This window comes from Cupressus sempervirens, chromosome 8, assembly GCF_028749045.1.
Source record: "Cupressus sempervirens isolate cs-2001-9-10 chromosome 8, ASM2874904v1, whole genome shotgun sequence".
NCBI classification, from domain to species: domain Eukaryota; kingdom Viridiplantae; phylum Streptophyta; class Pinopsida; order Cupressales; family Cupressaceae; genus Cupressus; species Cupressus sempervirens.
Window position 1 is genome coordinate 650,080,288 of NC_143125.1, and position 12,402 is coordinate 650,092,689.

A 12,402-nucleotide genomic window follows, 5' to 3' on the forward strand; every position below is an offset into this window, starting at 1 on the left:
GAGAGGAAAGCTAACAAATTGAGAAAAGAGGTGTAGTAGGGTGACTATGCAGGGGAGTTCTCATCTCCCATACATGTGAGCATCAAGTAAAATATTTCGTCGCATGTTGAGTTTGGATGAGTGGGAAAGTGACATGTGTATAGGAGGATGAATTTAATATTAGAATAAATGTTAATGAGGCTAGAAATTAAGGCGATTAGTTAATTAATCTAAGATTATTTAACTAATTAAGAATCACAAGAAATAAGGAACTAACTAAAAGCTTAAGTTAAATTAATCATGATTAATAAACTTTAAAAATAATAATTAGAAATATTCAATTTGTTAAAATTAGTTAAACATCAGAAGAATAAAGGTGAAATAAAATTAGTTAATTAAATTAAATTACATTAAGAATGCCAACAATTAATCCGATGAATTATTAGGCTTAGAAGAACAATTAGTGACACAAATTAAATATATTCACAAGGTTGAATTTAAGGTGTTTCAAAACAATAAGAAGTTTAAGTATTAAATTTGAGAATAAACAACCATAAACAAACATCCAAACTTGAACAAGAAGTAAAATTAAAAATAACTTATCCACTTTGATTCCAATAACCACATTTGATTACATTGCACGTGTCCTAAGTTGAGGCCAATTTACTAAAAGAGGTTATATGAGAGTTGGGAGAAACTTTGCATGTTCCTTCTACATTGTCATTGAACAAGTAACTAACTCCTTTTAAAGCAATCCAAATAGAACATTGGTTTGAAAGCATTGCAACGAATCAATCAATAATTTAACATCTGTAATATGCTCATCATACCACCTTCAATTATATACTAAAGCTAATGTAGTCCCTTTTGAGTGTTCTTCTTTATTGCAATTCTTTGGAAACAATTTTATTCAATAAAAAAAAAGCTCTTCTTTCTACTTATCATTTGCTTATGTACTAAAGCAAAATAAAATCACCTAAACACTTTGCCCCTATACTAACTTCCATAACATTTATAACAATAAGATAAATTTAGGCATATGCCGAATTGGAAAAGAGGGTTAAAACCTTAGAAGAAGGGTTCTTCCCCTTCTCTAAATTTGCCCTTTAGGTCACCCACGCTGTTGCCACTACCTTCCAACTGCTGGCTTAGGAGAAGGAGGACATTGGAATGGATATGGAGGATAATAAGCTCCTTTTTAAATTCCTTGCTGATGACTGGGCTCGGATTCTGCTAGTTGTGAAGGGAAAGGAGAAAACTGTGAATTAACTTTTTAAGTTTTTGAGGATCCTCAGATCCAATTTTTTTTGTTTATATGTTGTTTCTGGTTTTACTAGTTTCTAGTTGTTGCTCAGACTTGGGTTGGCATGGTTATGTCAATAATTTTTATGATGAACTCTCGTAGTTTGATAGACTTATTAGACTGTTACTATAGTTTAAATGATTGTGTTCTTAGTATTATGCTGGTTGGTAACATGCATAAGTTTTATTGTGGTTAAGTAGAACTTTAGTTTATCTTGTTGAGGTCCTCAGTTGGTCTCTGTTGGTAATGTGTTGGTTTCCAACTTTTTAGTTGTAAGGGCCGACCCCCTTATTTTTAGTTGCTTTTTATTTCAAAAACAATAAGATAAATTTATATCAATTCAATATAAATTAATATGTACTATGTTTCATACTTACAATTAAAAGCTATGCACACATATAATTTATTTAAACAATATTTTCACCACATAAACAATAAAAATACAATAACTAATATTAAACTCAAACATTAATCTACTAACTTGAATCCTCCTCACACTTTCTCATTTGTCAGCTATATCTCCTTATCAATCTCTTAAACATGTTTTCTCTTCTTTTTCTCATAGTTATACCTTTTAAACCGCACATGTAAAAAAATATCAAATCTTTTTAATTTATTATTATTATTATTAGTATTAAATGTAAATGATACTTGAACATTTTCTTTAGAAGGATAAGGAAACCATATAAGGACACCGCTTAATTTTTTCTCCTTTAACTAAAAGTAGGAGTAGAGTTCAATTAGGTATGTGTGTTCGTCGGTCCAACATCGTCCACTTTACTTGAATTTTCGTATTCATGTTTGTATCACGTGGGATTGACAAACCTTCACCGAATATATTTAATAATAATGTTAGTCTTTTTCTAATTTTTCAAGTACGAATAAAACTTTATAAGAAAGAGAGTCTTAATTTTTTTCTTTAACTCTTTTTGGGGGAAGGAAAGGTAAGTCTTAATTATAATTAACAATGACGGTTTTTCCTAGGCAACGCACTTGCGAGGGAATCTACTTTTATAAATTCACTTAAGTAGAATATATGTAAATGATTAATTCGGGAACTAGATTTATTTTTGACATAATTTAATAGATATATAATTTTAATTTTTTATTTGATAATAATATTTTTTTAGAGGTCTTATTAAAAAGTATGTTTATTACATTAAAATTATTAATTTTGGTTTTATATTTAATTTTGATTTTATATTTTTTTTCATGTTTTCAGAAATTGAGGAGAAGTATTTGATTAAGTGAGCTTTTAAGACAATGACTATATAACACTTTCTTTGCTATAATTATTTTGAATAAAATCATTTAATCCCATTTTGTTAATCTTAAAAAAATTTGAATTTTTGCTAGAGATATATATTTATTCTTTTTTTTTCTGGATTCAAATTTTACACCTAATCATTCATCTAATTGAAACTATCATTTTAAACCTACAAACCCCTTTAGAAATTTCTTAGATTCCAAAGATGAAGTTCTCATTGATTAAACTTCTAACTGGACCAACTTTATAACTTGAGCAAAGATTTGAAACACATAAAGCAAATTGAAGTTTAGGAATGTTCAATTGATTTCCCTAAAATCCTAGATGATCTCAAACGAATAGAAGGTTTACTTTACTCATAATAAGCATTCATATAAGTCAAAATAATATTTCTTAGAGTGGTTCTCAATGAATAATAAATATATAACAAGACAAGATATCTAAGATTTAAAATTTTAAAACAACAATAATTTACAACTATGAAATTACCTAGGAATAAAAAGAACAACAATTCTACAAATTATAACTTAAATTAAAAAATGTAATGATTAAATTCAAACATATGCTAAACTTACCCAAACATATATTACTTATAAAATAATAATTATAATTAAAACAAAAATGCAAGCTTTTATAAAACATTATATATAATAACTATTTTTTGTATGATAATTTTTGATATTGCTTAATAAAAGTAATTGCAATTAAAAAAGGGACGTACTATAATTGAATAATTGTATGAATATGCTAAGGTAGCATGGCCTAGATGAACTAATACAATCATGGATTTGGCACAAAATGATGTTAAAAGAGGATCTTTCTTGAACCCATTCATTTGAAGTACTTATAAAACTAGTGTAATAATATATTAGATGATTGATTGAAAATTGTTTAGGAAAAGTTTGACAAATAAGCCATGTGAAATTGTACAATGTTGAATGTGGGCCAAGAAAAATTATATGGCCAGGAATGAATCGTATCCATTTTGTATTTGTGTCAAAAGTCTCACTTTATGATTAGATTGCACATTCATAAATATATTTTTACAGCTTCTAAGGAAATGCTTTGAGGAAAGCAATTTCTGTCTTTTGACCATGGAAAATGTGATTTTAAAAAGTTTCTTCTGAATTGGGGAAATCATAAATGACCCATTAAAAAATGCCCATAAAAATAAAATTGTAGGAAGAATTTAAGGCTAAAATGGAAAAAGTAATTTGTAGTATATTCATAAATAATGATGCAAAACTTTTTAATGGAAGCATTAATTATAGGTTTTAGTCTTAAGTCAAAGGATAATTAAAAATGTGTATATTTAATTGTGGTTCTTTCTTTTGTTTTAGTGTTAATGATAATTATTTATTTTTTAATAAGTAATTATTATGTATTATTTTGAAAATTATATATTCATAATAATTATAATAAAAGTAGATTTGGTAATTATGGAAGTAATGAGACACTTTTTAAAAAGTATTTAATGTTTAGAGCATTAATTTTTATAAAAGTACAATCTAAGGGCGTATAAACATATTACACTAACAATAGATAAATATAAAAACAATCTAAGGAAAAAATTAGTAAAGGAAGTAACCATAGGTCACAATGAGGCAACCTATAATCTTGAAAGTTACCACAACACTACAAAGTAGTACCATTCATACGAGTAAATACCAAAATCCTACTCCTACAACCAAAACATAGAAAAATGAACTAGAATCCAAGAAAGCAACCAAGCTAACAAGATAAATATTCTAAAAATCTCTAGAGGGGTAGGGTCACAACATTGACCTACCACTATTTAAGCATTATGAGAGGGCTTGATGTTGTAACTCAACTAGTGCAACACATGCATCTAATGCTTTATAATACATTTAAACAAATCCTTGTGTAGTAGGGGAAAACTGTAGGATTCAAACAAATGAGTTAGTAGTACTGTTCTAATTGGATGTTGTAAAACTAACTAATCTATTTAACCCTATAAACAACATAAATGAAAGCATAATTTTAGAGGTTGAACACACAAAAAGTATGCAAACCAATAAGCCCTTCAAGCCTCAGTTGATTCTCTTTTATAGGTTGAGGTGTGGCATTGAGTTGTGGGTTCAAGGACACCTTGACTTTGAGCTCCAAGAAATATAATAAAAATACTTGATTGCTATAAGAAATGGCATAATAAGTTCAATATAGAATTTGAGATGAAAATGTGAAGGAATATAGGTTTCTTATATAGAAATCCAAGTTACAATGAATGACCAATATTAATAAGAGAAAATTGAGATGGATGGGTGAGACTTGAGAAAAAATTAGCAAGTTTTCATTTCGAACTAGGGGAAAGATAATAGATTTGGTAAATTGAAAAGAAGATAAGAATCGAGAAGATATTCTAGAAAAGTTTTCAAAATGAATTGACTAACGATTTTAAATTGATTTTTATTAATTTTAAGAAATTAGATTTTCTCACAAATGAGATTTTTTGAAAATTAAAATAGAATTAAAAATTAAAATTTCAGAATGTTATGTAATTAGCATCAAATTAAATTGAAATGAAATTAATGGGTAATTAAAATGATATTAAATTAATTTGAAGGAAATTAATTTAATTTTGGAGGAACAATTATTTAATTTGAATAATTAAATTCAAACTAACAAAAATTTAGAAAATAAAATATAACAAACCAATAAAATATTAACCAATTAAGGTCAATTAATTAAATATAATTAATTAATTAATTAATTTTAGAAGAATGGTTAAATGATTAGGAGATTGGCTTATAGAGGAAGTAACTGATTAGTTAACAATTAAATAACCATTAATCAATAGAGAAAAAGTTCGTAAATTCATACTAGTTCATAAGTCCATTCATTTTTGGGTGTCTACATTTTCCCCTCTTTTATATAGTGTGATTATGAGCATTGGGTCAAAAAAATTTAGATCAAGTCTTGTTCCAACTTGTCCCGAAAATGGCAAATGAATTTATGTCTCCTTAACCAATCAAGTGAACTTGTGCAACATGAGCATTAATCTGTTAGCAAAATTGTATTTCTATATGAAGATGATGTATGCACTGATGATTTGATTACTATATGGTGATTTATGTATGTTTTTGTTGGTGTAATTAAATATTCACTAACTACACTTACTTAAGCTTACTTGGGATAATGCATTGCATAGTAGTTTGTGATTGAGACACTTGGGAGTTTGCACCTCAATTAAACACATGATGTAGGAGAATTCCACTCTAGGTGGTCATAGTTGTTATCTCATTCCACCTTTAGTGTACTTATCACATTATCATCCTCATCATCACACATTCTTCATTGCATAATGGAGGATGATCCACCTTTGTTGGACATGTGATTCCACCTTGTGTGGGTGATAGCTTATCTTCTCCTTATCATTGTCTCTTATCACCTCTCCTATATAAGGGGGCCTATTATGTACATTTTAAATCAATCCATTGGATGTCAATCAAGTCCATTATCAATAATAGCATTCTTGCATCTTCATGCAATTGTCTTGCTAATCTTTTGTGGAAGTTATCTTGGTCTTTCATTTGATCCTCGGGGTGTTGTAGAGTCACTTAAAACTCTAACATGGTATCAGAGCACTCGTGGTGTGAAGACCTCTTCTCAGGAAGTGCAATCTTGGCTTGACTTATTGTTGGTGCAACATTGGCAATTTGGACATCACAATTTGGAGGAGATTTCGAGATTCATATATTGTGACCTTCTATTGTAGGTGAAAATTAGAGCTTGTTGGTGCAAATCAGAGGTTGGCATCATGTAGAGGAGGTCTAAAAACCCCTAAATCATTTTTTAAAAAATCCAAATTGAACATTTGAGGCCAAATCTAGAGCCATTTAATTTTTGAAGGTGTGGTGGCGGCAATTCAGAAAAAAAAAATTTAGAAGCGATTTTCAAACAGTGATATCTCCCTCATACGAACTCCTTTTTTTGAGATTTTTTTTGTTTTTTTTTATTTTGGGGTAGAATTTCACAATCTACATAGTCGTGTAGGTATTGTGGATCTTTGTCTCTTAAGTTTTCTAAAAATTGCAAATCCTATTTTTTGCAAATTTCAAAGCTCTATTTGGGCACATCCGGTAACATTTTCAAGAGCAATTTGTTTTGAAAGTGCATGGTTTTTCCTCTACTTTCCATATCTGTAATTATACTTTAGTGATTTGGAGTGGGCATATCACTTTTAGAAATAGGGCTTTTTTTGGCTATATTCACACTTGGTGAATACTTGGATTTCTTTTTTCTTAATTGAATCAGTAATTTGAACGAGTTAATCAATTGATTTCAATCATTATTTGATTTCATTATGGATTTTTCAAAGGTTCCATTACTCACTCCATATAACTATCATAAATGGAAACAAGTATTTCTAATTAGTTGATGAGTATTGAATTTCTTAGAATGATTCTTGGATAGGATCTAGAACCAGCTACAGGTGTTGCATAAAGAAGGAAATGGTTTGATAGAAGGGATAAAGCACTTGGCTCTCTTAGATCTACCATCTCCAATGATTTTCTATATTATATTACATCCTGCACACATGCTCATGATGCATGGACTACATTGGAAGAAATCTTTGGTAAACCTAATAGAATAAGAAAATTCAAATTGGAGAATGAGCTTATAGGTCTAAGTCAGTGTGATTTTGACAATATTCAAGACTTTTTCTCTAAGTTCAATTCCATTAGATTGGAGCTTTCTAATTGTGGTATTACTAAAGATGATGAGCAATTGATATTATCTATTCTTTCCAAGCTAGGTCTAGAATATTCAATCTTTGTTTCCACATTCTATGCTACTATGGATGCTCTTGATAGTGCATACAAAATGCCTTCTCTTGATGAATTTGCAGCTCAACTCACAAGGGAACAAGCAAAGTTAGCACACATGGGTCAATTGAAGCCTTCCAAGTATAAAGCGTTGGTTGCAAATGACTCCTCTCCAAAGGCTCCCAAAGAAATGGGAAACAAAAAAAATAAGGATCCTAAGCAACATGACAAAGGTGATGACTCTCATGTACAACATAATATTGAATCCAAGTCCTCTTCAAGAGAGGAAACATCTAGAAGAAAGATAGATAAATGTGCTTATTGCAAAAAATTAGGACATGATGAGCATAAATATTTCCATAAGAAGATTGATTCAAGCTCATTCACATTCTTCAAAAGAACAATATCAAGTTGCCCTCATCAGTGTCTTCTCCTTCTTCTCAATATCAGGCAGTTGCTACATCTACGTCATCATCCAGAGGAAAAGGACAATGACTCATTACTTCCACACATCCTGAGCAAGGTAAATGGCTTCTTGATTTAGGTGCATCACATCATATGTCATCTTCTATAGATATGTTTTCTTCTATTGAGCCTTGTACTTCTCCACCTATATTGATGGGTAATAATACATACATGAATGTTTGTGGGAAAGGTTATATTCCTATGGGAGAGGGTACATTTAATGATGTTCTTTGTCTACCATCCTTGACCACTAATCTCCTTTCCATTTACCAAACTAGTCATGGGGCACAAGGTAAAATTATTGAGTTCACTCCTGATTATGTCTATATTAGGGACATGGAGACTAGAGATGTCATAGCTATGAGAGTTGTTGATCATATGTCATGCTTGTATTCTTTTGCACATTTTGTTGATAATGATTATGATATTCATGATGTACCTAACCCTTTATCAAGGGAGAATAATTCATGCGAGGAGAAGATTGGACACTTGAATCATTTTGTTCTGGAGACAAGTGTTGAACTTCCTACTCCTCCACCTCCTACTTCTTTAGACATGAGCTCTAGTATTCAGCAAGATGATCTTTATGCTTCATATCGTGCAGTGTGTAATGAATTCCTAGATGCTCTTTTAGACAAGTCTCATAATGCAGATTTGGTTAATACATCTGAGGAGATTTCTCTTTGAGATACTTCTTCACCTTCTTTGGAGATTGAATTTCCCAACTCTTCATGTTCTCTTTTTTTTTTTACATCTCATAGGTTAGCTTGATGGTGTGACAAAATATTTGAGCTTGGAGACACATATTCAGTCTTTAAAGATGCATACATGGAGACCTTCTTTCTCCTTGCTCACTTTTTACATGGAGTGGCTTCTTCATCTTTTGATGTATTTATCTCTTCCTAAGGAGAGACATGTTTCTTGTAGACGTTGGATTATCTCTTGTTTGTAGGTACTCTTCATCTACATTGGAGCTTCTTCATTATGGGGGAGATATCATGTCTCCTTATTTCCTTCCTATGGGGGGATCATTCTTTGTATATACATGATGTATGCAATTTTTGGGGGGTCTTGAGTACTCCATCCATCCATGCATCTTGTTTTCATCTCTTTTTTTGTGGGAGGGTTTTTCCCATAAGGTTTTCTCTCTTTCTCCACTTTATGAGAGATTACATTTCATGTATTGCATTGCATATTGTACATGGGTACCTAAAATGACCTAGTAGTTGAGACCCATCTTGCATTGTGAGTTTAAGTGCATTCCCCTAAGTTGCACTTAAGGGGGGGTGTTGGTGTAATTAAATATTCACTAATTACACTTACTTAAGATTACTTAGGATAATGCATTGCATAGTAGTTTGTGATTGAGATACTTGGGAGTTTGCGCCTCAACTAAACACATAGTGTAGGAGAATGTAAGGAAACTCAGGTGCAGAAACAACTTCCTACACTGACCCCTTAAGGAAAGTATTGTGCAAATTCCTATTAAATCCTTAGAATTTTAGATTTGATATTATGTAAACAATAATATTGTAGTTAACTATGAATACAGAAAACAATCAGAGAAAGAAAATACATAAACACAAAGATATTCCGGTGGGGAAAAACTTTTTGGTAAAAAAACCCCACCCCTCTAAAACCTACACAACGTATTATCTTCAACACAAAGGTTACAACACACTTGCAATGAAAGTTCTTTCAGGAATGGAAGACAAATCTAGTAGCAACCAACAATACACTTTTCACTCTCTCCTATCTGCAACCCTAAAAATGCTTATATCATGCACTTTCCATTTTTAGGGCAACTTCCAAAGAACAACTGTATTGGGGTTTTACCATTCTCTGGAAAAATAGGAACCCGAATTTTTTTTGGGGCGATGCACCAAACCCTACACGCTAGATGGAGACTCGAGTGTATAGTACTCAATGATCAATTTCCACATGTCTTCACGTCTTCACCCATCATCAAATCTTCCAAAGATAGCTCTTATCTATCATAAGAATTCGTCATAGCTATTTCAACCATGATTTCCTTACACACAATTCAAGATGTTGACACATGCAAGTGGAGTGACACATCAACATACCAACTAGATATGTACACTCACACTTAATTACATTATTTGCAAAATATACATTTACAAAATAAATAATAAGAATAGGCATCATCCAAGGTTGAGAAACCTTATTCCTAATAGAGAATTCCACTCTAGGTGGTCATAGTTGTTATCTCATTCCACCTTTAGTGTAATTATCACATTATCATCCTCATCATCACACATACTTCATTGCATAATGGAGGATGATCCACCTTTGGTGGACATGTGATTCCACCTTGTGTAGGTGATAGCTTATCTTCTCCTTATCATTGTCTCTTATCACCTCTCCTATATAAGGAGGCCTATTATGTACATTTTAAATCAATCCATTGGATGTCAATCAAGTCCATTATCAATGATAGCATTCTTGCATCTTCATGCAATTATCTTGCCAATCTCTTGTGGAAGTTTTATCTTGGTCTTTCATTTGATCCTAGGGGTGTTGTAGAGTCACCTAAAACTCTAACAGTTTTCCTATGTTTTTGGTGCTTTCAATACATGTATATTTATCATGTATGCAAGACCTATGATGATATGGTTGAGCGCTATTAGGACTAACAAAATTATTTAGAAGAATTCTTAGAAGACTTAGCTAGAAGAATCAATGAACTTATGTAATCCATGATGATGTACCTGAGTCATTGCCAAATATTTTTTACCATTTTCAATATTGTACCTGTATCATCTTAATTTAGAACCACTTAAATTTAATGAAAATTTAGCACATAGTTAATGTGATTTATTGATGGACTTGCATTTAAGATGCATTTTCTCATTTCTTCTTATCTCTTCTTATTCCTCCTAGATGAAATTGGGGTAGGATCTAATGGATCGTCCTTGGTATTCCCATTCTATAGCACAAAGCTTGAGGTAGGACCTATCCACATGGTGTTCTCCTTGTTAACCTTCCAATCACCAAAATCTCTTCTCCATACTGAAATAAGGCTTTTCTCAAGATCTGGACAAAAATTTCCAAATCAACTCATGTTCCATGACCTTGAGGAAATCCTAGAGCTCTATGGGCCCTGCATTTGGGATGTATCACATTCTTACCCCAAGTGAGGGAAATAGTGCATCCCTACCCAAGGTCAGGGGCATAGGGCATCACTATCCCATGACCTATTTTGGGTGCCCTTCTAGTCCCTTGTGTTGGGGTTGATTTGAGGCACTATTTCTTTTTCCTAATTGATCGATTGGAGAAAAATTATTCTGAATCCTTTATAAGCACACTTATTTTCTCCATTTTACATCAACTATCCATACATCCTCAAGAGTTCATCCATGCACATCAAGCATTCAAGGTATTCAAGAAAACTCTCCATTGGAGATCAAGGATTCAAGAACTCAAGTAAATAAAGGACTTTATGCAAGGTCTTTCATAGCATTCTTAGCATTTAAGGTCTCCCTTCATACATTTGGGATCCTTTTTTGCATTGTCTATATTCATCTCTTTAAGATCCATTTTCATTCCTAAGGAAATTTTCAAGCACATCCATTCATGAAGGTTTTTATTTTCTTTGATTTCCTTTCTTATGCTTTTTGAAGTTGAGTCAAGGCTATTATAACAACATATTTGATTACATTCTTAATTCAAGAGCATCTTCAAAGACTTACATTACTTCATGTTAGATTTGTTTTTTTTGCTTGCTAACATTCTCAATTTCAAGGTTAATTTTTAAATTGGGGTTTTACCAAGGCAAACCCCCCATCAAAAAAACAAAAACCCTTTTTCTTATAGGCTACAGATCTTAGAAAGAAGAATAAAGTGTAGATTTGAATACCCTTTTCTTATATTTTCCCAGATCTAAAATCAGTTTCATGATCAAACATAGAGGGTTAGGGATGCACTGCATCCCCATCCCCACAAATTGACCCTTTCCTACATTGATATTGTCATTGCAGGTTGACTCTTCCTCAGTGTCAAACTGGGTTTTGTAGATCTTGTAGTTTCAAGTCTAGAAGTTGAGTTTCAACATTTTTGGACACCATCTGATAGTGTACTTGTAGGTTTGTATCCCTCAAGGTGAGTCTTCTCCTCCTTTCTATTTTAATAATATTTTCATTCTTTTGCATTCATATTTTACATTACATATCTACCTACACAAAACCCTCTCTTTATGGAGGTGAGGGAGAAGTAAGTCCAAAAATTTTACCCTTTTGCATAGGCTATGAATTGACACTTTATCTTGTGTTAATCATGTTTACATTACGAGATAAATCTTGGTTTTCACCCTTCATCTTTGTATAGGGTATGGGATTTATTTCCCCCTATACAATACCTTATTTATGTTGATTCCTAAGGTGTGTTGTCTATTAGTGTCACACACTTAGTCATTCATATGGAAAAATTGGTCAGTCATCACTATGACTAAGCCATCCTATGAAGGCCGAGCTATGCATATTAGACTTGTTCATACCTTACTTGAAGATGAGAAATTGTTATTTTCGAGAAAGTCTATGGTCACTGAGTACTCCTATAGATGTTGAGTGAGATAGAGGACA